At 37.3% G+C, this 25,017-nt stretch overlaps 1 long non-coding RNA gene across 1 annotated transcript in view; it reads left to right on the top strand.

The window, feature by feature from the left end:
• The window catches only part of LOC137224041 (uncharacterized), a 103,787-nt gene extending 81,544 nt beyond the window's left edge, over positions 1-22,243 (top strand). Inside the window, exon 3 of the long non-coding RNA XR_010943194.1 lies at positions 21,818-22,243. This is a non-coding gene — a long non-coding RNA (uncharacterized lncRNA). The remainder of the gene's footprint in view (positions 1-21,817) is intronic.
• Positions 22,244-25,017: the final 2,774 nt, after the last annotated feature.

The following is a 25,017-nucleotide window of genomic DNA, read 5'->3' as shown; positions in this document are numbered from 1 at the left end:
AATCTAGGCTCTAACTATGTGATTTATTACTGAACTTTGGCTTGTCCAGTGTTAGTAGGAGAAGAAGGATCAACAGTAGAATTTATAGAACCTTTGTGAAAATTAGAAAAAATATCCTTTTCCACTAAGGTGATGCTTGCCTGATGCAGCTCTATGTCTAATACTCAGCCTGGCAAGTGGATTTCATCTCCCACACAAGCACTTGGCTATGCATGCCTGGGCAAGGCCCAATTTAAGCTATAAGAATGTAGAGACTCAGTTAATTTTGTGTCACATTATTATAGTAATGACATGATGTAATGTAGTGCTGAGTTTATTTTAGAGGCGCAATTCATTTTAATAGTTTTACAAATGACTCCAGTCTTATATTTATGGAATCATTAAGAGTCTGAAGTAATCACCTAAAATCTTCAGTTGTACTTCATTGAATTTTATGAAGGAAATGATATGCTTTAGTATATTCACAAATTTGGGATTCATGAAGGTCTTAGGACATATCCTTGTGTGAAAAAGGCCTATAGTATTTTCAAAGCATTTGAATGACTCTGTATTCTTTTTATCTTATTGTAAGGCTACTTTACATAATAACATAGTTTGGGTCTATTTTAAAATTGTTTACATGAAACATTGCATATCTTCTTTTTGTATATCAAAAACAGTTAGAGAGACCTAATTTGTATGTATATGAGGCTAAACCAGTAAGGGTAGCAAAATCATGAAAAATTAAGTATTCAGTTAAAAACCGAAGTCATTAATATAGAGGACACTTTTATGATAAATGATGTTATGATTTATTTTATACAAATATGAAAACCAACAGGCTATTCTTTACATCAGATAATTGTGCAACAAGGTTAATAAATCAAAGGGTATTAAGGTACATGACTTCTGAATATTCTTGGAAAATTTTCCAAAATATGTTGGCTCTCTATCATAAAACCAAGCTCTTTACTGAAGAAATCTGTTGATATACTTGATCAGCAGTTTCAAGGAATTAAGTGTATATTAAAAACAAAAAGAAAACAATTATCCTGAAAGCTATTTGACCTCTTTAAACAGTATATATGGTAATAATTGAATAATTAGGGAATTTAATGCAGGTGAGTTGTAAACTAATTTTGCTATGAGCATCAACATCTTAAACCACTGCTATGGGAAATGCTTTTTAAATTAAGCACTTTTTGATAGTTTCAACTGCCTTTTGTAAGTCATTATTCTTCACTCTTCATTTTTTTTTAATCTTTAAAGGCAGACTGCGTGTTGGGATGCCATAAAATTTCACTTTTAGTCAGTGTGTAATGGTAAGGGTCACATTTCAATACCTGCAATATAAAAACAGTGTACCTTGGGAGCTTGGATTTAATGTTTTACCAGCATAGCATGGGGTAACAGTTAATGTTTTTATTTTAAATAAAGGATTGGAATTAACTTTTTTAAAAAAGTGCTAGACTCCTGGCTATGAATATATACTAAATGATTAGATGAGAAAGAATGTTTTATTGTGATTAAGAGCTAAAGATGAAGCCAGCCCAAATTAGTTTTTAGAGTAGTTCAGGTATAGGAATAGCAGTGATCAATAATGAACAATGGCTTGTCCTCATGGTGAGGCACAGCCACCCCCGCCTCTGCAGGAGGCCCTCCCACACTAGCCGAAATACTGCATAGGAAGAGAGGGGGAAGATGGCGGAAGAGTAAGACGCAGAGATCACTTCCTCCCCACAGATATATCAGAAATACATCTACACGTGTAACAACTCCTACAGACACCTACTGAACGCTGGCAGAAGACCTCAGACCTCCCAAAAGGCAAGAAACTCCCCACGTACCTGGCTGTGTGGATGAAAGGCTCTTGGTGCTCCAGCCAGGACTCAGTGCTGTGCCTCTGAGGTGGGAGAGCCAACTTCAGGACACTGGTCCACAAGAGACCTCCCGGCTCCACGTAATATCAAGCGGCAAAAATCTCCCAGAGATCTCCATCTCAACACCAACACCCAGCTTCACTCAACGACAAGCAAGCTACACAGCTGGACACCCTATGCCAAACAACTAGCAAGACAGGAACACAACCCCACCCATTAGCAAAGAGGTTGCCTAAAATCATAATAAGTCCACAGACACCCCAAAACACACCACCAGACGTGGACCTGCCCACCAGAAAGACAAGATCCACCCTCATCCACAAGAACCACAGGCACTAGTCCCCTCTACCAGGAACCCTACACAACGCACTGAACCAACTTTAGCCACTGGGGACAGACACCAAAAACAACGGGAACTATGAACCTGCAGCTTGGAAAAAGGAGACCCCAGACACAGTAAGATAAGCAAAATGAGAAGACAGAAAAACACACAGCAGATGAAGGAGCAAGATAAAAACCCACCAGACCTAACAAATGAAGAGGAAATAGGCAGTGTACCTGAAAAAAAATTCAGAATAATGATAGTAAAGATGATCCAAATCTTGGAAATAGAATAGAGAAAATGCAAGAAACATTTAACAAGGACCTAGAAGAAGTAAAGATGAAACAAGCAATGATGAACAACACACTAAATGAAATTAAAAATACTCTAGAACGGATCAATAACAGAATAACTGAGGCAGAAGAATGGATAAGTGACTTGGAAGATAAAATAGTGGAAATAACTACTGCAGAGCAGAATAAAGAAAAAAGAATGAAAAGAACTGAGGACAGTCTCAGAGACCTCTGGGACAACAATAAACACACCAACATTCAAATTATAGGGGTCCCAGAAGAAGAAGAGAAAAAGAAAGGGACTGAGAAAATATTTGAAGAGATTATAGTTGAAAACTTCCCTAATATGGGAAAGGAAATAGTTAATCAAGTCCAGGACGCACAGAAAGTCCCATACAGGATAAATCCAAGGAAAACACACCAAGACACATATTAATCAAACTGTCAAAAATTAAATACAAAGAAAGCATATTAAAAGCAGCAAGAGAAATACAACAAATAACACACAAGGGAATCCCCATAAGGTTAACAGCTTAACAGATCTTTCAGCAGAAACTCTGCAAGCCAGAAGGGACTGGCAGGACATATTTAAAGTGATGAAGGAGAGAAACCTACAACCAAGATTACTCTACCCAGCAAGGATCTCATTCAGATTTGATGCAGAAATTAAAACCATTACAGACAAGCAAAAGCTGAGAGAGTTCAGCACCACCAAACCAGCTTTACAACAACTGCTAAAGGAACTTCTCTAGGCAAGAAACACAAGAGAAGGAAAAGACCTACAATAACAAACACAAAACAATTAAGAAAATGGGAATAGGAACATACATATTGATAATTACCTTAAATGTAAATGTATTAAATGCTCCCACCAAAAGACACAGACTGGCTGAATGGATACAAAAACAAGACCCATATATATACTGTCTACAAGAGACCAACTTCAGACCTACAGACACATACAGACTGAAAGTGAGGGTATGGAAAAAGACATTCCATGCAAATGGAAACCAAAAGAAAGCTAGAGTAGCAATTCTCATATCAGACAAAATAGACTTTAAAATAAACACTCTTAAAAAAAAAAGACTCTTACAAGAGACAAAGAAGGACATTACATAATGATCAAGGGATCGATCCAAGAAGAAGGTATAACAATTGTAAATATTTATGCACCCAACATAGGAGCACCTCAATACATAAGGCTAATACTAACAGCCATAATAGGGGAAATTGACAGTAACACATTCATAGTAACACCCCACTTTCACCAATGGACATATCATCCAAAATGAAAATAAATAAGGAAACACAGCTTTAAATGATACATTAAACAAGATGGACTTAATTGATATTTATAGGACATTCCATCCCAAAACAACAGAATACACATTTTTCTCAAGTGCTCATGGAACATTCTCCAGGATAGATCATATCTTGGGTCACAAATCAAGCCTTGGTAAATTTAAGAAAACTGAAATTGTTTCAAGCATCTTTTCCGACCACAACGCTATGAGACTCGATATCAATTACAGGAAAAGAGCTGTAAAAAATACAAACACATGGAGGCTAAACAATACAGTACTTAATAACGAAGTGATCACTGAAGAAATCAAAGAGGAAATCAAAAAATACCTAGACACAAATGACAATGGAGACACGACGACCCAAAACCTATGGGATGCAACAAAAGGAGTTCTAAGAGGAAAGTTTATAGCAATACAATCCTACCTTAAGAAACAGGAAGCATCTCGAATAAACAACCTAACCTTGCACCTCAAGCAATTAGAGAAAGAAGAACAAAAAAACCCCAAAGTTAGCAGAAAGAAAGAAATCATAAAGATCAGATCAGAAATAAATGAAAAAGAAATGAAGGAAACAATAGCAAAGATCAATAAAACTAAAAGCTGGTTCTTTGAGAAGATAAACAAAATAGATAAACCACTAGCCAGACTCATCAAGAAAAAAAGGGAGAACACTCAAATCAATAGAATTAGAAATGAAAAAGGAGAAGTAACAACTGACACTGCAGAAATAAAAAAGATCATGAGAGATTACTACAAGCAACTCTATGCCAATAAAATGGACAACCTGGAAGAAATGGACAAATTCTTAGAAATGCACAACCTGCTGAGACTGAATCAGGAAGAAATAGAAAATATGAACAGACAAATCACAAGCACTGAAATGGAAACTGTGATTAAAAATCTTCCAACAAACAAAAGCCCAGAACCAGATGGCTTCACGGGTGAATTCTATCAAACATTTAGAGAAGAGCTAACACCTATCCTTCTGAAACTCTTCCAAAATATAGCAGAGGGAGGAACACTCCCAAATTCCTTCTATGAGGCCACCATCACCTTGATACCAAAACCAGACAAGGATGTCACAAAGAAAGAAAACTACAGGCCAATATCACTGATGAACATAGATGCAAAAGTCCTCAACAAAATACTAGCAAACAGAATCCAACAGCACATTAAAAGGATCATACACCATGATCCAGTGGGGTTTATTGCAGGAATGCAAGGATTCTTCAATATACGCAAATCTATCAATGTGATAAACCATATTAACAAATTGAAGGAGAAAAATCATATGGTCATCTCAATGATGCAGAGAAAGCTTTTGACAAAATTCAACACCCATTTATGATAAAAACCTTGCAGAAAGTAGGCATAGAGGGAACTTTCCTCAACATAATAAAGGCCATATATGACAGACCCACAGCCAATATTGTCCTCAATGGTGAAAAACTGAAAGCATTTCCTCTAAGATCAGAAACAAGAGAAGGTTGCCCACTCTCACCACTCTTTTTTTTTTTAAACTTAATTCCTCCATCATTTTGTTTATTTATTTATTTTTGGCTGTGTTGGGTTTTCGTTTCTGTGCCAGGGCTTTGTCTACCTGCGGCAAGTGGGGGCCACTCTTCATCGCGGTGCGCGGGCCTCTCACTATTGCAGCCTCTCGTGTTGCGGAGCACAGGCTCCAGATGCGCAGGCTCAGTAATTGTGGCTGACGGGCCCAGTTGCTCCGTGGCATGTAGGATCCTCCCAAACCGGGGCTCGAACCCATGTCTCCTGCATTGGCAGGCAGATTCTCAAACACTGCTCCACCAGTGAAGCCCTCACCACTCTTACTCAACATAGTTCTGGAAGTTTTAGCCACAGCAATCAGAGAAGAAAAGAAAAGAAAAGGAATCCAAATTGGAAAAGAAGAAGTAAAGCTGTCACTGTTTGCAGATGACATGATACTATACATAGAGAATCCTAAAGATGCTACCAGAAAACTACTAGAGCTAATCAATGAATTTGGTAAAGTAGTAGGATACAAAATTAATGCCCAGAAATCTCTGGCATTCCTATACACTAATTATGAAAAATCTCAAAGTGAAATCAAGAAAACACTCCCATTTACCATTGCAACACAAAGAATAAAATATCTAGGAATAAACCCACCTAAGGAGACAAAAGACCTGTATGCAGAAAATTATAAGGCACTGATGAAAGAAATTAAAGATGATACAAATAGATGGAGAGATATACTATGTTCTTGGATTGGAAGAATCAACATTGTGAAAATGAGTTTACTACCCAAAGCAATCTACAGATTCAATGCAATCCCTATCAAACTACCACTGGCATTTTTCACAGAACTAGAACAAAAAATTTCACAATTTTTATGGAAACACAAAAGACCCCGAATAGCCAAAGCAATCTTGAGAACGAAAAGTGGAGCTGGAGATATCAGGCTCCCTGACTTCAGACTATACTACAAAGCTACAGTAATCAAGACAGTATGGTACTGGCACAAAAACAGAAAGATAGATCAATGGAACAGGATAGAAAGCCCAGAGATAAACCCACGCACATATGAACACCTTATCTTTGATAAAGGTGGCAGGAATGTACATTGGAGAAAGGACAGCCTCTTCAATAAGTGGTGCTGGGAAAAATGGACAGATACATGTAAAAGTATGAGATTAGATCACTCCCTAACACTGTACACAAAAATAAGTTCAAAATGGATTAAAGACCTAAATGTAAGACCAGAAACTATCAAACTCTTAGAGGAAAACATAGGCAGAACACTCTATGACATAAATCACAGCAAGATCCTTTCTGACCCACCTCCTAGAGTAATGGAAATAAAAACAAAAATAAACAGATGGGACCTAATGAAACTTCAAAGCTTTTGCACAGCAAAGGAAACCATAAACAAGACCAAAAGACAGCCCTCAGAATGGGAGAAAATATTTGCAAATGAAGCAACTGACAAAGGATTAATCTCCAAAATTTATAAGCAGCTCATGCAGCTCAATAACAAAAAAACAAACAACCCAATCCAAAACTGGACAGAAGACCTAAATAGACATTTCTCGAAAGAAGATATACAGACTGCCAACAAACACATGAAAGAATGCTCAACATCATTAATCATTAGAGAAATGCAAATCAAAACTACAATGAGATATCATCTCACACCGGTCAGAATGGCCATCATCAAAAAATCTAGAAAGAATAAATGCTGGAGAGGGTGTGGAGAAAAGGGAACACTCTTGCACTGCTGGTGGGAATGTGAATTGGTTCAGCCACTATGGAGAACAGTATGGAGGTTCCTTAAAACACTACAAATAGAACTACCATATGACCCAGCAATCCCACTACTGGGCATATACCCTGAGAAAACCATAATTCAAAAAGAGTCATGTACCAAAATGTTCATTGCAGCTCTATTTACAATAGCCAGGAGATGGAAACAACCTAAGTGTCCATCATCGGATGAATGGATAAAGAAGATGTGGCACATATACACAATGGAATATTACTCAGCCATAAAAATAAACGAAATGAGTTATTTGTAGTGAGGTATATGGACCTGAGTCTGTCATACAGAGTGAAGTAAGTCAGAAAGTGAGAGACAAATACCGTATGCTAACACATATATATGGAATCTAAGAAAAAAAATGTCATGAAGAACCTAGGGGTAAGACAGGAATAAAGACACAGACCTACTAGAGAATGGACTTGAGGGTATGGGGAGGCGGGAGGGTAAGCTGTGACAAAGTGAGAGAGTGGCATGGACATATATACACTACCAAACGTAAAATAGATAGCTAGTGGGAAGCAGCCGCATAGCACAGGGAGATCAATTCGATGCTTTGTGACCACCTAGAGGCGTGGGATAGGGAAGGTGGGAGGGAGGGAGACGCAAGAGGGAAGAGATATGGGAACATATGTATATGTATAACTGATTCACTTTGTTATAAAGCAGAAACTAACACACCATTGTAAAGCAATTATACTCCAATAAAGCTGTAAGAAAAAAAAAGAAATACTGCATAATCATTCAGTAAGAGAAATGATAAAATAGAGTTCAATCTAATTATTTTAATAACAGCATACTTCATTTATCCCATGGAACACGTTGAATTGTTATATTAATTTTAAGTACAATGATAGGAAGTTTGACAGCAGATAAAAATACTCAGGATAAAATATTTTAAATATCACAATAATAAAATGACAAATTCTTACTGTAAAAAAAATAATAATGAACAATGATGTACAATGATTAACTTTTTCCTGTTCTGACCACTGTGCTGTAGCTGCCACTGTATTCTTAACAATGGGAATGCATTATTAGCAGTGGGGTACATGACATGGGCAAGTGGGGGCAAATGTTGTGACATCATAACTTCACTCTAAGTATTGAAAGAGCATGTGAGGAAGCATCTAGGGGCAATGATACGAAGGGTAAAGCAACAGAAGAAGAGAAATAGGCTGGGATGGCTAGCAGCCTTGGGCATGCAACAGTGTTTACCTTTACATTTTTTATTTTCCTGGAGGTATGTAGGATTGCTATTTGCTAGGAGAGATATTAGTAATAGGAATTTCTTCCAGTGATTCGAAGGTGAATAAATCTTTTCTTTCTTCTGAGCTATAGTGGTTAGTGCTCTGACTTGTGAGGGGCTGGTGAACTACCTTCTTCTCATCCATCTGCTTTATGGGAGAGAAGACTTTTAAAAATCAATTTTTAAGGTCTAACATCAGAGATGAGCAATTCTGGAGGCTTTTTCTTTTTTGCTTCTAGGATGTAATCAAATCTGTCTTAAGAATTCAGCAAGCCTTAGAAGAAATATTTCTGACAAAGTATCTACATTACTTAAAGCAAGAAGTGGTTATGGCTCCCTCGAAGGAACCTGGAACCTGCATATCAGGAGACACGGATAGTTTTGGGTATGCCTCTGGCTGGCTGATGAATTTGGGCAACTCATACAGTGCCTCTAAGTCACGTCTTATAACCTGAAAAATAAGTGAATTGGCTATGTCCCTGCATTTAAAGGTGCTCTACGAGGCTGCAGGATTCTCAGAGGTGCTTCATTGTCTGCTTTGAAGGCTGAGTGTCAGGGCTCCAGATGGCTGCTCTCCACTGAGCCTGCTGCTAACCCAGCTTTTCAGTTTATATCTGTTGTATATATTAAGTAATATTAGATTTTAAAAAATGGCAATCCAGCTAAAATAGTTTGAAAACCACTGGGTTAAGCTTGAAAAGAAAATAAACTGAAAATTCCCAAAATTTTATTTGCCTGGTAAGAAAGGACATTGTCTCTTTGTCTTTTTACTGTGTGACATATATCAGGTACTCCATACATATTTGTTATATGAATCGAATAGTTGTAATGTGCATGTGGGAAGGAAATGCAAAATTACAAGCCACCCTCTCTATGTTGATATGCCCAGGTTTCAATTCTATATAGCTGGTGATAGCCAGGAGTGAGGAGCAAAGTGGACTATGTTTGATGGGCAGCAGCTAATTTTATTGGGCTTGTGCCCATAATCAGAAATTCAGTCTAGGAACAAGCTATATTATTATAAAGTCCAGGAAATCTAGACAGAAAAACTGAGCAATTAAGAACAGACTAGAAAAGTAACTCTTTCAGTTTGATTAGAAAACACAATCTAAGGAATAATGTTAGTTGCAGTTTCTTTCAAATAGGATTGAATACTCTTTTCCTTTATGCAGTTTATAAAGAAACAAAACATTTTCTTGGCATGGAAATATCTAATCTATTAACTTTTCTAGACAAAGAGAAGGTTTATAATTTATTTCTCCATTAAATAACGTGTTTGTGTGTGTATGTATGTGTGTGAGTGTGTGTGTGTGTGTGTGTGTTGCAAACAAGAGAGAAGCAGAAGTAACTCTAGCAGATGCTTAAAGGTTTAAGATTAAAGACACATGTAAATGTGATTCATGGCAGGTGTTCTGTGCAACTGAATGAATATTCCCAAATCACAGCTAGAAAAATTTCAGAGTAAATTGACTTAACTTAGTGTAAGCTGACAGTGGTCCCTGAACTGGAGGGGAATAGATGAGCAAGAAAAAAATTTAGCTGACAGGACTCCACTAAAGAAAACAACATTCAGGTAACTAATGAGATATTCTATTGCCTAGAGGAATTACCCAGCCTTTAGCAAGGCTTCAACTGGCAGGAGGTTTGTTTTAAAACTGAAATGAGGAAAAGGACCTGGGCTTACAAATGATGGGAACATATATTATCAACAGGGGAAAAAAAATCAGAAAACTGCAACCAACTTGTTTCCCCAACACATCTGAAAGGAGGAAGGAGAGCGATTTAATGTACCCTGGTCAAACAGTTACTTTCCTTTATCCTTACTAACAGGGCTTGTCAAGATGGTCTGGAAATTGGATAAATGTAAGTAATGAATCATGATAGACATGAAATGCTTTATTTCCATTTCTCCTGGCTCATTGTTTTTTGCTTGACTTTCATGGGAAGTTTACGGTCATTTTCATTCTTCACATAGTCAGTTCCTGACTTTCCTGGTCAGGAGGGTGAAAAAAACAATTAGGAGGAAGGAGGTATAGTCTCTGCTTCTTTTCTCTCTCCCTCTCTCTCAATCATTCTATCTTTTCAGCTTATCAACATATCAATGGCACTGAATCATGAATGGAATCTCTGGTTTTAAGCTTGACTCCCAAATTATGACTCTGACTTTGATATGATGATATTTATTGCTATATTTTAGACAGCCACCACATTCTCCAGCTTTAATGGGCTCACTTCTGAATAAATAGTCTTATGTAATATGCACAGAGTGGAAAAGAATAGTTTGAGTTCCTCCCAAATAATTCTAATGTGCACAATTTTAAATTTTTGTTGCCTTTATTCTAATGGTTATTGGAAGGAAAAAATTGTTTTCTGACCTGATTGGTTTACTTAACTTAGTTCTAATGAATAATAATACAGTGCCACTCACTATTATTTTTATGTTCCCTTTGCTTTAGTTCTTGTTTTTAAAGATTCAGAAGGTTAGAGTTGACTTTAGCTCCAGGGCCAAGTTCACTGAAAGTTATTAAGATAGCACAATGGCCGAGTTAACTGTTGAAGGAAAATGCTCAGTGTAGGCAGTACCAATAATTATTAGCAAATTCTGTTGTGATTTTAGTGCTTTCCTCTCCCAGTAGATTGATCTGTTATAGAAAATATCATGGTTGTAATTTCAGGATTAGTCTTATCAAGACCTATTTAAATTATAAAGTACTTTATTTTCAATATTATTAATGTTGTGCAGGGTCCCTGAAGCTCTTATTATTTATGAGTCAACCAGATTGTTGAAGAAACATATATGGATGTTTGGGGGCCTGGGTGACATTGTGAGGGACTGAGAGGAGCAACAATCCAGTATTTCAGTAGAAAAGAGAGCTGGTTGAGAAGCTATTGGTTGTTGACTACTGGTGGCTTCCACAGCAATGTCATGAGAGGGATTTGGTGGGAGTGAGAACAGGGGTGTGGCAGTTATTGATATTATGGGGTTTCAGGGGCTTAATAATAGAACTAAATAATTTTATAGATAGAAAATTGCTTCCTGATGTAATTAATGTAAATCAAGACAGAGTAAAGTTAGGATGACCATAAACCTTGATTTGTCAAGGGCCATCCTCATTTATGTCTCTTGGCCTGGCTTAATTATTAATAACACCTGTGGTTGCCATCCTCTAAGATGGTACCAGATGATCCCTGCCTCCAAGTATTCACACTCTTGTGTAATCCCCTACCACATTGCACCAGAGTTGGTCTGTCTAACCAGTAGAATTGAGGCAGAAGTGATTGTATGTCACTTCTGAGGTTAGATTCTCTCTGTCTCTTTCCTTCTCTGTCTCTCTGATCATTCACCCTTAGGGAAGCCTGATGCCTTCTCAGGAGCAGCCTTAATGGAAAGGGTCATGTGGGGACTGAAACTTCCTGCCAACAGCCATTTGGAGTTTTGGAAGCCTATCCTCCTGCCCAGACAACCCTTTAGATGACTACAGTCTGGGCCTATATCTTGACTGCAACTTCATGAGAGATCCTGAGACAAAAACACCTAGCGAAGCCTCTCTTGGATTTATGACTGTAGGAAAGTGTGTGATAACAAGTATTTGTTGTTTTAAGCTGCTAAATTTTGGGATAATTTGTTAGGTAGCAATATATAATAAATACAGCACCCCTCTACTCCCAAAAGTGTCTTGATTTAGATGAAAAATTGTAGTCACCTTATGTAAATCTGTTATATTAACAAAAGTGTAATTCATGAGCTTATTAGGGATTTTTCTCTTCTATTGACAGTTGGAGCTTTCACTCTGACATTAATATGCAGACACTTATGAAGGTTATCAGGACAGAAGCATTTGATAATACCAAAAATCTAAATCTGTAGATTCAGAATCATGAAAGACAGTATAACAGTGTAGATGAAAGTACTGAATTTGGAATCAAATTTGCTTGGATTTGAATTCTGACCCCACCATTTACTGGCCTTGAAGAGTTGTTTAACTTTTCTCTGCCTCAGTTTTATCATATTAAGCATGGGGGTAATAATAGTACCTCTCTCATAGGATTTTTTTCCTTGAGGATTAACTGTGTGTAAAGCTCTTACAGTGGTGTTTGGCACAAATAAGCATTCAATAAGAGTTACCTATTATTATTATTATTATTATAGAGAATTAAGTTGATGTTTTTCCTTTGTTCCATTTATGAACAAATGGATATTCTCTTTCTTATAGTATTCTCAATGATTCATTCCTGAAATATTTTAATGTTCTTACTGCATGCTAGGAACATTAGCTGGAAATATGTCACCCATTAAGAAACTTACAAAATAATTGGGAAATTTTCCATATCCCTTTATACATATTATGTTATATAATGTATATATTAAATATGTATACATATATACAAATAGACTGTATATGTGTGTATCAGCTATAAAAGTCATGCAACTCAAGGACTAGATGATAGGTACAGATTGTATACAGGAAAAATTGGAATGAGTTTAAAAACCACTGGGGTGTGGAATTTGAATACGATAGCTTTCTGGACATGAGAAGGCACTTTGAAAGAAATGTAGGAACTGGAAAATCTCAGTGAAGGAGGGAATTCAAACTTGAGAAGTTGTCTATCTTATTGATCTTATTAATTGCGATTGCTGTATCTCTAGCCTCTTGAGCAGTACTTGACATGTAGTGAGTATTCAGCAAATACTTGTCAAATGATTGTGTTGACAGAGAAAGAGAAAAACTATTAAAACAGTAAAGAGCAATGAGAATTGGCACAGTTGGAAAGGACAGCAAAGGACTTGATGGTAGCTAATTTGGTGGGAAGGATTCAAGAGAAAAGAAGATGTTTTGAAGACATGGGGTTGAAGTTTAATTGCAGTCAGTGTGGGAGAGACAAAGTTAGTGGTCTTCAACATTGTGGTGATAGTTGAAGCTTTGAGGAGACAGATGAACTCTCCATGAAAGTGAATTTGGAGAAAAATTCTCCAAATTTGCACCAAAGGTGCAAATGTGCTGAGGTCTGCAAGGGTATACAGGCATTCAGATGAAGGAAGGTAAAGACAGAGGAGCTAGTTTAAGAACCATTAGAGAAGGTTAGAAGTCTGTAGGAGATAGTGTTGAAAAAGAGATGGTGATCAACAATATCAAATGCTGCAGAGAGATTTCTGTTTGAGAATTAAGAATGTATCTTATGGGACTTCCTGTGTGGTCCAGTGGTAAAGAATCCACCTTACAATGCAGGGAATGCGGGTTTGATCCCTGCTCAGGGAACTAAGATCCCTCATGCTGCAGGGCAGCTAAGCCCACATGCCACAACTACTGAGCTCACGTGCCTCAACTAGAGAGCCCACGCGCCCTGCAGCCTGTGTGCCACAACTAGAGAAGAGAAAAAGCCCACACGCTACAACTAGAGAGAAGCCTGCCCACTGCAACAAAAGATCCCGAATGCCTCAATGAAGATCCGGCATGCCACAACTAAGACCCGACGCAGCCAAAAAAAAAAAAAAAAAAAGAATGGATCTTAGATATCAGTTTCAGACTGTAGAAGAAAGATTTTAAGGAACTGAGGGACACTGAAGAAATGAAGATGGCACTTATGAGTAGTTTGAAGAGTTTGTGAAATGAACAAAATAGAATCATAGAGCATAAGAGCCAGTCTTAAAAATTGAGACTCTGAGTATTGAAAGATGAAAAAGAGCAGTATTAGGAGGGATTTATTGAATGTTATACAATTGTTCTGCCAGACTTTATTTTGAAGATTGTTCCTTATACCTTGTATTGTCTGTAATTTACTTTAAAATATTTCTGTACAAACTGTGCGGTACATGTTGTAAGTTAATTTTGTTTTATAGCTAAGGGGCTGTTAGTTAACATCAGAGGTGCCCTAATCAGAATTTACATTCCAGGGGTTGTTGGTTACTCTCTGAAGTAACGTAATGAGGGATATATACTTCAGAGGTTATAAGGCGTGGTGTAGCTCTTATGATCAGGCAAAAAAGAAATTTGCCTAATTTTCAGTATTTTCTAAATGTTTGCTAGTTTGCTTTGTAGATTTCATATTAATCCCATTTATTGTCCATGGCTCTTATCAATTGTGTGGTAGATTGCTTTAATGGCCCCCATTCCTCATCTTTCCTTGTTAGCCACGCTCTTTGCCACTTGAGTTTATCACTCCTTCCATCAAGTGACAGAATATATTTCCCTTTCCATTGAATCTGTGTTTGGTTATATTACTTGCTTTGGTTAATGGGACTCTAGAAATCATGATATAAACAAGGGATTGAAAAAGTGCTTGTGTGTTTCAGTCATTCTCTAGTAATTTTGCCACCACCATGAGAAGAACATGCCCAGCCTCACCTGCTGGTCCTTGGAGGAGGATCAGAGACAATTGGAGCAGAGTTGCACTAGTTAAATTGCCTCAGACAAGGCCGACCTAGAGCAGAGTCCATAGACAACCTCTAGTTGCATGAATCATGCACAGCAGATGCATAGATGAGCCCAGCTGAGTTGAGCTAACTTCTAGGAAACTCACAGACATGTAAAGTATAATAATACATGATTGTTGTTATAAGCCACTGAGTTTTGTTGTATTTTTTTTAACCTAGCAACAGCTAACAAATTCAAGAATGATAATCTCCATTTGTATCTTTTACCAGCTAATAAAATATATAAAGTAACTGTCCCTTACATCTTGTATTGTATGGGGATTATATTATTTTATTAACATAAGCGTTTTTGCTATATAGGTTTTTACACAAAGGGAGAGACATTTATTTAACATGGACCTTTACTTTCTTCAAAATGATACTCTTAAAAAGGGAGATAATCCAATGAATAAACTCCTCAAGATCATCTACTCTCAAGGCTCCACTTCTGTACATTTTCTCTTTATGTAGAGTACAGAAAATCAGTCACTAAAGATTTAGCTATAAAGATTTCAGAAGTATAATTCATGCATTTTATTAACAAGGACAGAAATAGAATGGATTTTTCATCTGTCACAGACCTTATGCTAAAGAAAATGTTGCAGATTTTTACTGGGAGCCGTACTGTTTTAATCTTCCTAGAATGATTAATGACCACCTATCAACACCCTAAAGATCATGTGTATATGTATTTATTTCTTTCCCCAGTGAATTCATTTGTGTCTTTTTTAATTGACATCAAAGAAATTTTGCATTACTAAGAGCTGAGCTACATTATCAAGTAAGCTTAACATGGAAAAGAAATGTAGAGAAAAAACTAATGACCATCAATGTATTCTGTGAAACAATTTCATTTTCCATGAATAAAGGCCTCTTGTGATATTTTTAAGCTATCTTAAACATGTAAACATGTAAAATTAAATTTGTTATTTCACTCTGGAAGAAGAAAAATAATTCAAATGATGAATTCTGTATCCAGAATGAAATGCACAAACTTCAGAGAGGAGGTAATTTCTATTTAAATTACTTGACTCATCAAAATTGTGGTATAATTTATAATTATTTCACTAGCTAGAGTTATTTAAGTTTGTTAAGGGAAGGAAGTTGGTGGAATGAGGGTTTTATTTCCTTTAAAATATTCCCCTGTCTTTGTTTTTCAGTCTTAGTAACTTCTGAAGGCTTCTTATGATCATCTGATATACACATCATACCAGTTGTGACCTAAGTGGGACACAACCCTTTCTCTCTAGTGTATGTTTTTGGAACAAATCCTTTAAGGCAGTAGTATCAGTGGGGTAATGCTTTGGTGCCTGACTAATTTTGGTTGCTTGTCATGATATGACTTTATCTTAAAGCATGAGAGGATAAGTAAGTCCTAGAGTTTGAGCTGTGTAATACTGACATACTTAGGAGAACCTGGAAGCATGAGGCATGTTTGCTTTTCCCCAGTGCTTGTGGACCTAAAAAATTACTCTTTGAGAGTAAATGAGACTAAAGTGGCAGACCAAGTGGTTCACCACAGTGTGGTCACTGTTGTCATCTCTTTGAAGACTCTACTGAAGTCTGAAGAAAGTTTTAGGTTCTCGTTCTCTCCATCCCACAGAGAAAGACTATGACATTTTAATACAATTTTTCTACCAGTTTCACAGGTTTTGTGGCAAAATCTTGTGATTGATCCTACTTTTGATTAAAGACAGAAGACTTTGTCCTATCCACTTTAGATAATAGCAGTCCACCAAATTTTATGTAATTTGCATTGTATGTTGGAACTTGAACTTTATTATCTTTAAGAATATGCAGAGGGCTTCCCTGGTGGCGCAGTGGTTGAGAGTCCGCCTGCCGATGCAGGGGATACGGGTTCGTGCCCCGGTCCGGGAAGATCCCGCATGCCGTGGAGCGGCTGGGCCCGTGAGCCATGGCCGCTGAGCCTGCACGTCCAGAGCCTGTGCTCTGCAACAGGAGAGGCCACAACAGTGAAAGGCCTGCGTACAGCAAAAGAAAAAAAAAAAAAAAAAAAGAATATGCAGAGATTTGACATTCCATATGCATTCATATTCATTTCTTCAACTTCATATTTTCTAGTCACTAGCAGTTAAGAAATAAAGAGGTTTTTAAATGATATGACTTGAATCTGAGTTTGACAAAAATGAATCATTAGTGGGCTTTCCAAGTGACGTAGTTACTTCACTTGTGGAAACAGGAAGAATGGAGAGTCATTTATTGATAAAGGAAAATTATCTGTGTGATGAGATATGTATTTTGGGTGAGAAATTGACATCTCTATTTAAATGAATGAGGGCCCTCACCTGGAAGTGTCTTTCATACTAACAGAGTGACATAATGCATAATTATCTGTTGCAGTTTCTGATGTGGTTTGTGTGTAGGTTATGATGTTCATTTGAAGGACATCCCACTTAAAGGTTTATATAATACAATATACAAGAAACTTGGTGCCCCAGAGTTTTAAAAACCATTAGTCATAGTGAACTAAGACAGTTAATTAAGCCTTAGACACTGACGAAAGATTGTCCCTGCAGATTTCTACCTTGAAAACCTTTAGAAAATGATGGTTTTTTGCTTTCCACTTGACTGCCTCAGTAAGCCAATTCATTTTCTTTAGGAGCAACTCAAGGTCAATGATATGACTATGTCAACTTTAAGCTATGTTCTTCCTCACACATGTAAGCTAGACTTCGTTGTTATAACTGATGCCTCTGAGAGTGTTACTGTTAAGAAGAAGCCATGAGATTGTCTAGGAGGAGATTAAGTAAAAGATCAATAACAATACAGATTTCAATTTGTCTTCAAATGAAAATATTTAATTGATATTTGTACCTCAAGATGAAATTACATTTTTTTTTTTTACAATAAATGGTGGGTATTACTCTATCATGAGAATATGTAGAAGAGTTAGCCTAGGTCATGGCATATTACTCTAGGAAAAAATCAAAGAAACAATCAGGCAGAGAAAGCAAATTTTTCTCTACTCTTCCTTTTTGCTCTATTCAAACCTTCAATGGATTGGATGAGGCCCTCCCACACCGAGGAGGGCAATCTGCTTTATTCAGTCTACAGATTCAAATGTTAATCTCATCAAGAAACACCCTCACAGACATACTCAGAATTATGTTAAACATACTCAGAATAATGTTTAACCAAATATCTGGGCACTTCATGGCCCACTCAAGTTGACACATTAAATTAGCCATCACAGACACTAAGTTTGGGGTGATTTGTTAAGAGGAAATACATAACTATAGTAAATGTCTATTCTTCCATCTTAAAGGTAGTGAATTTTATAAATGTAGTGATTGAGGTATAAAAATATGTCTGAAAATGTAAAAACATTGTTTCTCTTTCCTTAACGATCCATTTGATGTCACAGCCACATTAATCACATCTCTGTATTGATTTGAATTTCTAAAGGTAATTCCATGTATAGAGATACAAATGAAGAGACAAAATGAACTTCTCCTTTCTCCCCTCTCCTGAGCAATTCCAACCCTAAGGGAACAAAAAAAAAAAAGCAAAGAATTGTCAAATTAGGTGAGAGTGAAGGCAGATATATTCCTGTTGAATGTTCTAAACACTTCTAATATTTAAAACCCCATTTCTGCATGCTTTGATCATTTTTAAGATCTGCACATGTGAGTCAGATCAATGGAGAAGCTGAAAGGCCCCTCACAAAATAATCATATGCTCCCCACCCGCTTGCAGTTATATGGAGTCAGGTGACTGTTTCTGGCCAATGGGCTATGAAGGGAAGTGATATGGATCACTCTTCAGTGGTGACCTTGGAAACTGTATGTTGGCATTGAGGAACTGCAACCTGGAAGCAGCCTAGTTGGCTGAGCTACCACGAGGAGCACAACTACCCTAGAGACCACCTGACCTATAGTGGACACATGGCTCCAGTGTGTTGAGCAGTGGAAACTTGGGGTGTTTTTTAGGCATAGGTGATCCTGATTAATACACATACCAGCAGCTGGAACTATCATCAGTATGGCCAACTGCCACCAGATTGTACTCCATGAAGTCCCCAGTGGACAAGACCTACCATGCATATATGTCTTTTAGTTTCTCACTTTTAAACATGAATGGGCAGCAAAGAGCACCAAATATTTAAGTAAACATTCTTACATTAAAAAGAGGGACCATAACAAACAAAAAAATGATCTTAGAGGAAACAGAAACAAAGCAGTGAGCAACAGAAAATTAAAAAAATATAGTTCTAACCTTAGGGGAATGTGAGGAGATATTTTATCCATGAAACAAAAACAGGTTGTTATTTAAAAAGAGATCAAGAAAAAGCCTTTGGGAATAAAAATTATAGTGCAATAGCTGAAATTAAAGTTTAATAAAAAGGTTGGAAATAAAGACAGGAAAACCTTCCACAAAGAAATGGGAAACAGAAAAAAAAGAATAAATTAGAGAAGAATGAATAAATTAGTGAAGGAGTGAGGTGTTGAAAGAGTGCTAAATTCTTCCATTGCAAAATAAAGTGTCAATAACAATATCTAAACTTGCCTAAATAACAACTATTGATGTAAGTATATTCTTTAGAAACAAAGGGTAGCCAGATGAATAATGAATAATGATTTCCTTTGTTTGGGAAAGGAAACTCAAAAGGGAAAGAAGTAGTGCAGATGATGGCTAATTTTCATGAGAAGTTTTATTAATGCTATTTAGCTTTTAAAACTATGAACATGCATTAAATGGATATTTATTTTTAAAAAATTAAAAAAATATTTCTCTCTCCCTCTTATTTCTCTTTCCATCGTTTTCTCAACCATGACACTATTGACACTTTGGACCAGATAATTCTTTGTTTTGGGGACTGTCTTGTGCATTGTAGGATGTTTAGCAGCATTGCTGGTCTCTACCTGCCAGGTGCCAGTAACACCCCTCCACCTCACCCCAACCAAAAATGTCTCTGGACATTGTCAAATATCCCCTGGGAGATAAAATTGACCCTCTGTTGAGAGCCACTGCTCTAAATCTACACAAAACTAACATAAAAACAAACAAGCAAAAGATAGAGGTGCATAAGCTCTCCAGATGTCAATCAACAACGTGTCAGAAACATTTAGAATTCACTTTGAATGTACAGTTTGTTAACTGTCCATGAACTTTGAGATGTAAGTTCTCAGCTTCCATGTATTTAGATTTGTGTTGTGTTGTGTGGGTAATGCTGTTTGCCTAAAATTAAGATCCTAATACCCACTGTATACCTTGACTTTCATTTTAGCCGCAGTGAATTGATTAGCAAGTCTAACAGGGGAGGCATCGAGAACCCTCTTGGCTCCAGTGCACCCCTGCTTGTTCAGAAGTTGCTGAATAATAATCCACCGTTCCAAAGGAGAGACCTAACTATGGAGGGGATGTAATTAAAAGTAACAAGCTGTGTATGCTGGTTACCGCGGTAGCAAGTTTGACTCTGTGTACTTGCACTGTTTGGAGGAAGATCCTGCAGTTTTAACAGAACTCCCCTTGGGTCCAAATTAGTGAATGATCTTGTGGTCAGTCAGAAGTTTGACTGATGCTTTCATGTTGATAGAGTAACTCTGCCAGCTAAGAATAGAATAATAATACAGAGAAGGCATAATAATAGACAGGTGCAGTTCTAATGGCCACAGCCTTCAGTCTGGAGAGCTTGTCAACCTTCTTTAAAGAGTCAGCAGACTGATTTCTTTTTAATTTGGACACATGACACCTAGGATTTCATTTCTTACTTTGCATGGTGTGATGACCTGGTGGAGGAACCACACACATCAAGTGGTGTGTTCACATCACATAAAATTGAATATAATGCTTTCTCACTGTTTTGGGACAAATTTTCTTGGTCCACTTGCAGAGACTCTCAGGAAAAATGATTTTACAGCACAAGAAGGGAGAGAGAGCCCTTAAAAAGAGGTGTCCTTAATGATTACCTTATCATTTAAAATTTTTAGCATTCCACTGATTTAGACTTGCTTTGTGCTCCATTTTATTTCCCTTCTCTCTCTCACACAGTATCTTCCTGTGTCTGGGCAACTGACCCACCTCTTCCCATGGAAATACTGATGGATTCTCTCTTCCCTTAGCAGCTAGACTCAGGCTTGATTTGCTCCAGGCATTTAAGTTAAAAAACAAACAGAAATGTTCTTTTCCTTCCTGTCTTTTACCTTCCTTGGGCCCATGACGTCTCTGGGGCACTGTGCAGCAGATGGAGAGATGGTGCCTGCTGTTTCAGCTCATGAGCAGCTTACCTTAGTGATTCAAACTGTAGATCAAAGAACTGTACAGGTTTGTAAGACAGAAACATCAAGATTCAACTTTTTATAGAGTTGCCAATTTTTAAAAAATCTACACAAAGGCAGCCTACTCAAAGGCAATATATAATATATTTATCCTTTTTCATTAAAGAAGTAACAGAATGCAATTTTCATGGGCATAAAACTTGTCCATTTTCATGAACGTAGATTTGTGCTCAGAGGTTGAATTGCAAACTCATTCAAGAGCTTAACAAAGTAAGGGTCCATGTGGTTAACTGCAAGCAAATAGGAAACAATATTTGTGAAACATATTCTTTTAATTAACATGAATGACTAAGGAGAAGAAATGATAATTTTGCCTGCATATTACATTAGTAAGCTTCTCAGGACTTTAAGGGTTTAGAAGCCAAGATGACAAGAAAATGATTTAGAGGATTTGAGAAATTCACAGATAAATTGTTAATTGGTAACTATTCCTGTTGCTAGCTTCTTCCATAAGAAAAACTGTAGGTAGCATTCTATACCATCTTGGCTCATCTGGACCGACCAGGCATGTGACAGGTATTACTGTTGAATGAACTAAAGGAATTTGCCACATACGATCATCCTTGAAACTGAGATAACCAAGCTATGGGAGTTGTTCAAAATGATTGAAACTTAGAGATAAGCCCACATATTGTAGTGAGTATCCAGTTTTTCAAGGAGTTAATAGGTACAACAGGTGTTCCCAACTAATCTTTCAAAAGCTAATCTTTCAAAAGCTCTATTCTTTTATTCTTGGTTCTTACAGTCAACAAACATTTACTGAGTATTTATTATGTTTCAGGCAGCGTGGCTGGAACTACGAATACAGAGACTCAAATACAGTCATTGACCTCAAGGAACTCACATTCTCGTGGAGCGGAAGACAAGCACACAGATATATATGAATCTGTGGTAAGTGCTAAGATGGAGCCGTACCTAACCAAGTTGGAAGGAGGCGTTGGGGTCAGATAAAGGGTTTGGGAGATGTGTCAGGCAAATCCTGAAGGAGCAGAGAGACATACTCTGCTGAGGAAGAGGAAGCAGTATTCCAGGAATTTGGTCCAGGCTTTTTTCTACTTTGTGGCTACTTGGAACTTGGGTAGGGGCTGAAGAACAGTTATGAGGAGGGTTTTTATTGGGTTTATGGAGGAGGGGTCTCATCCTTGAGGGAGCTGCCTAAGATAATAAGAATACATTTAGGTGTGACCTATGCTATTAGTTTATATTCTCAGGACTCTCTCCCTTGTTTGTATAAAAGACTAATGATTTGTTTGTTTGGTTGGTTTTGGTTTGTTTCATAAAAGACAGAACAATTTCCATATGATATCATTTGAAGTCTATTGTGGCAGTTAAACAAAATTGTGTTGAAAGAATGACAATGGTATTTATTTGATGAAATGATAAGAAAGATTAATGATTTTAGGCATCGTTTAATCCTGTGTTAACTGCTGCTTGCTTGTCCATATTAAACTGGTATTAAATCATGGATAAAAACTGGATTCAGACAAAATTTCTAGTTGCTTTCCAATCACAGGGCAAATGAGGTAATCCAGGACTTGGGTTAAAATACAAAATACTCTGGGTTTTTTTTTGGATGGAATATCTTTATGGGCTAAACATATCTCAAACAATTGATGGAAGAACCACATTATAAGTAAGCTACGAGGGAGCTATGTGTAAAACTAACTTTTAGAAGATTTACCACTAATCTTTCATAATCAAAAGAATGTTAAGAATTACGTTTTCAAGTGACAGGATCAGAATTTGTTTGGACTAAAGCTAGTGTAAATTATTAATACCAAAATAAGAACATATGCATTATCAAGTCTTTCCCGCCATTATTAGTAGGGATTTACAAAACAACTTTGTCATAAGCCTGGACAGATTATTTCTATCAGACCACAACATAAAATGCCATTAGATATTAAAGGCTTGCCAATTAAGGGTTTATCTTTGCAACAGAACCAGCAGATGGGTGACGGAAATGTGCCATTTCCATCCCCTATAATTTGTGGAACTAACAGCAGATTAGTTGTAGCAGATTAGTTGTGCAACTCACTCACTCAAACTTGGCTTCCTTCATAGCCTTTTTTGTGTGGTTTTTTTTTTTCATATTTACTAATTACAAGCGTAGGGTTATAGTGAGTCAGCTGGAGAAAGGCTCTTCGGTGGAATCTGGACAAAGAATTCTGGAAAGCAGAGGAAAGCTAGGCTGAGACTTTAAAATAAAGTGACAGCTAAGAAACAGTAGCTTAGGTCAAAACCTCTAAGAAATCTAGACCAGCGACACTATTGCTGTACCACTAATGTATAGATTTTTGTGTTCTTCTGTAAATTGAATACTCCTGTCTACATTAATTCACCTTGACTCTAGCCTATAGGGCCATGGTTGAGGTGTAACAAATGAGTGTGGTCTCTGAAATTTTGGGAAACCCCAGGGCAAGGAAAGATACAGTAACTCCTGTGGAAGGGGAAACTGTGCTTTAATACAGGGCTGTGGCTTTCTGGTGCTGCCTTTGTGTGACTTTTTAGAAGGTGTCCCCTCTGGGCAGGGCAGAGTGTTGGAGAGCAGAGTGGAAGCTGGATTTCAGCCCTTACTCATCTCCACAACCACGCACCACTTGAGTGGCCTGTGTTTTAATAGTGGCCTGTGTTTTAGTAAAGGCCTGTGAAGAGAGTCCTTCATAATAGCTTCAGAAAGCTCTTGCCCTAGATAGACTCTTAGTGTAATGCGCATGTCTACCTTCTCCTCTGTTTTATCTTGAGCCTAGTACAAAGCCCAGCTCAATAAATATTTGATCTATAGCTGCAGCTGATTAGCTGACAAATAGGTGAGCCTCTAGGTTAGAATTTTTACTTGGCTATATCTCCTGAATACATTTTAAAAATGGGGATGCTTCAGTTGTGATAAGGCAATTGGATTCTATCTGTAGGTCGAGACCTACAATTTTACACATTGGCTGTTATGATAAAATATCCCTCATTGACATGTGTGACTTGCTACCCAACTGCTTCCTTTTTCAGAAGAGGATATATTAAGTACTTCAGACTGTTTTTAATCATTGTACAGCCAAATCACTACAGAGACATATGAATATTCATCAAAAGCTCAAAGAGACAATAAAGTGAAGAAACCAGAGGGTAAGTGAGAAACAAAGGGAGGGAAAGAGGGGAAAAAATATCTGCAGAGATAGCAAGTTGGAGGTAACTGGCTCAGTGATAACTCTTTTCTCTTTCTTGTGTTCTTTTCCTTTCTATCCACAGGGGAATATCTTTTCTGAGCAGGCATAAAACTTTCTCCTGTTTTCAGCAAAGATGTTCTCTGCTAGCTCAGTACCTGGGTCATCAGAACAGACACTTGTCTGATGAAACAGGGCTCTCCTGTTTGGATAGATTACATTAACTACAAACATATGTTACCTGTGAAGAATTTCCTAGATATAACATAGAGCATCTTTCTTTTGAACATTTTTACTTTGCACTCAAACTGAGTTCTGATTCTGTGCCAAAATATATCTTGCAATTACCTGATTACCAGAAACTAGAGGAAGCATTCTTAGCTTAGAACCATATGTGCCCTTTCTCTTGCTTCTTGTTATCTGCTGTACTCAATGTTTTGACTCCATAGGTGAATCAAACGCACAGGAAATTTCGTGCCCAGTGTCCTCCTCTTTCGCCGCTGCATCAGAAACTACTCATTTTGTCATGGAGACAGAGATGAAATGCTGGAAACATTTTCAATTTCTTTCATGATCTACCTTTGTTTCTAAGAAATGTCTAACCCTTGACTTCTAAATTTGTGGTTCTTCTAGCAGTTATTTTTGTCCATGAGGAAATTGGACAGGAGTTGGAATTTAGTAAATTTCATCGTGTGAAACTGTTTTTCATAAGGACCTGAATTGGAATCTTTCAGAATTTACATGGTGGTCGTGGTGGTGGTGGGAGCAGGGGATGGTGAGGCGAAGAAGGCCAAGAAAGCTTTTAAAGTAGCTTTAGATTCTG

This window comes from Pseudorca crassidens, chromosome 1, assembly GCF_039906515.1.
Source record: "Pseudorca crassidens isolate mPseCra1 chromosome 1, mPseCra1.hap1, whole genome shotgun sequence".
Classification (NCBI taxonomy): Eukaryota; Metazoa; Chordata; class Mammalia; order Artiodactyla; family Delphinidae; genus Pseudorca; species Pseudorca crassidens.
This window is presented reverse-complemented; position numbering and strand designations above follow the sequence as displayed.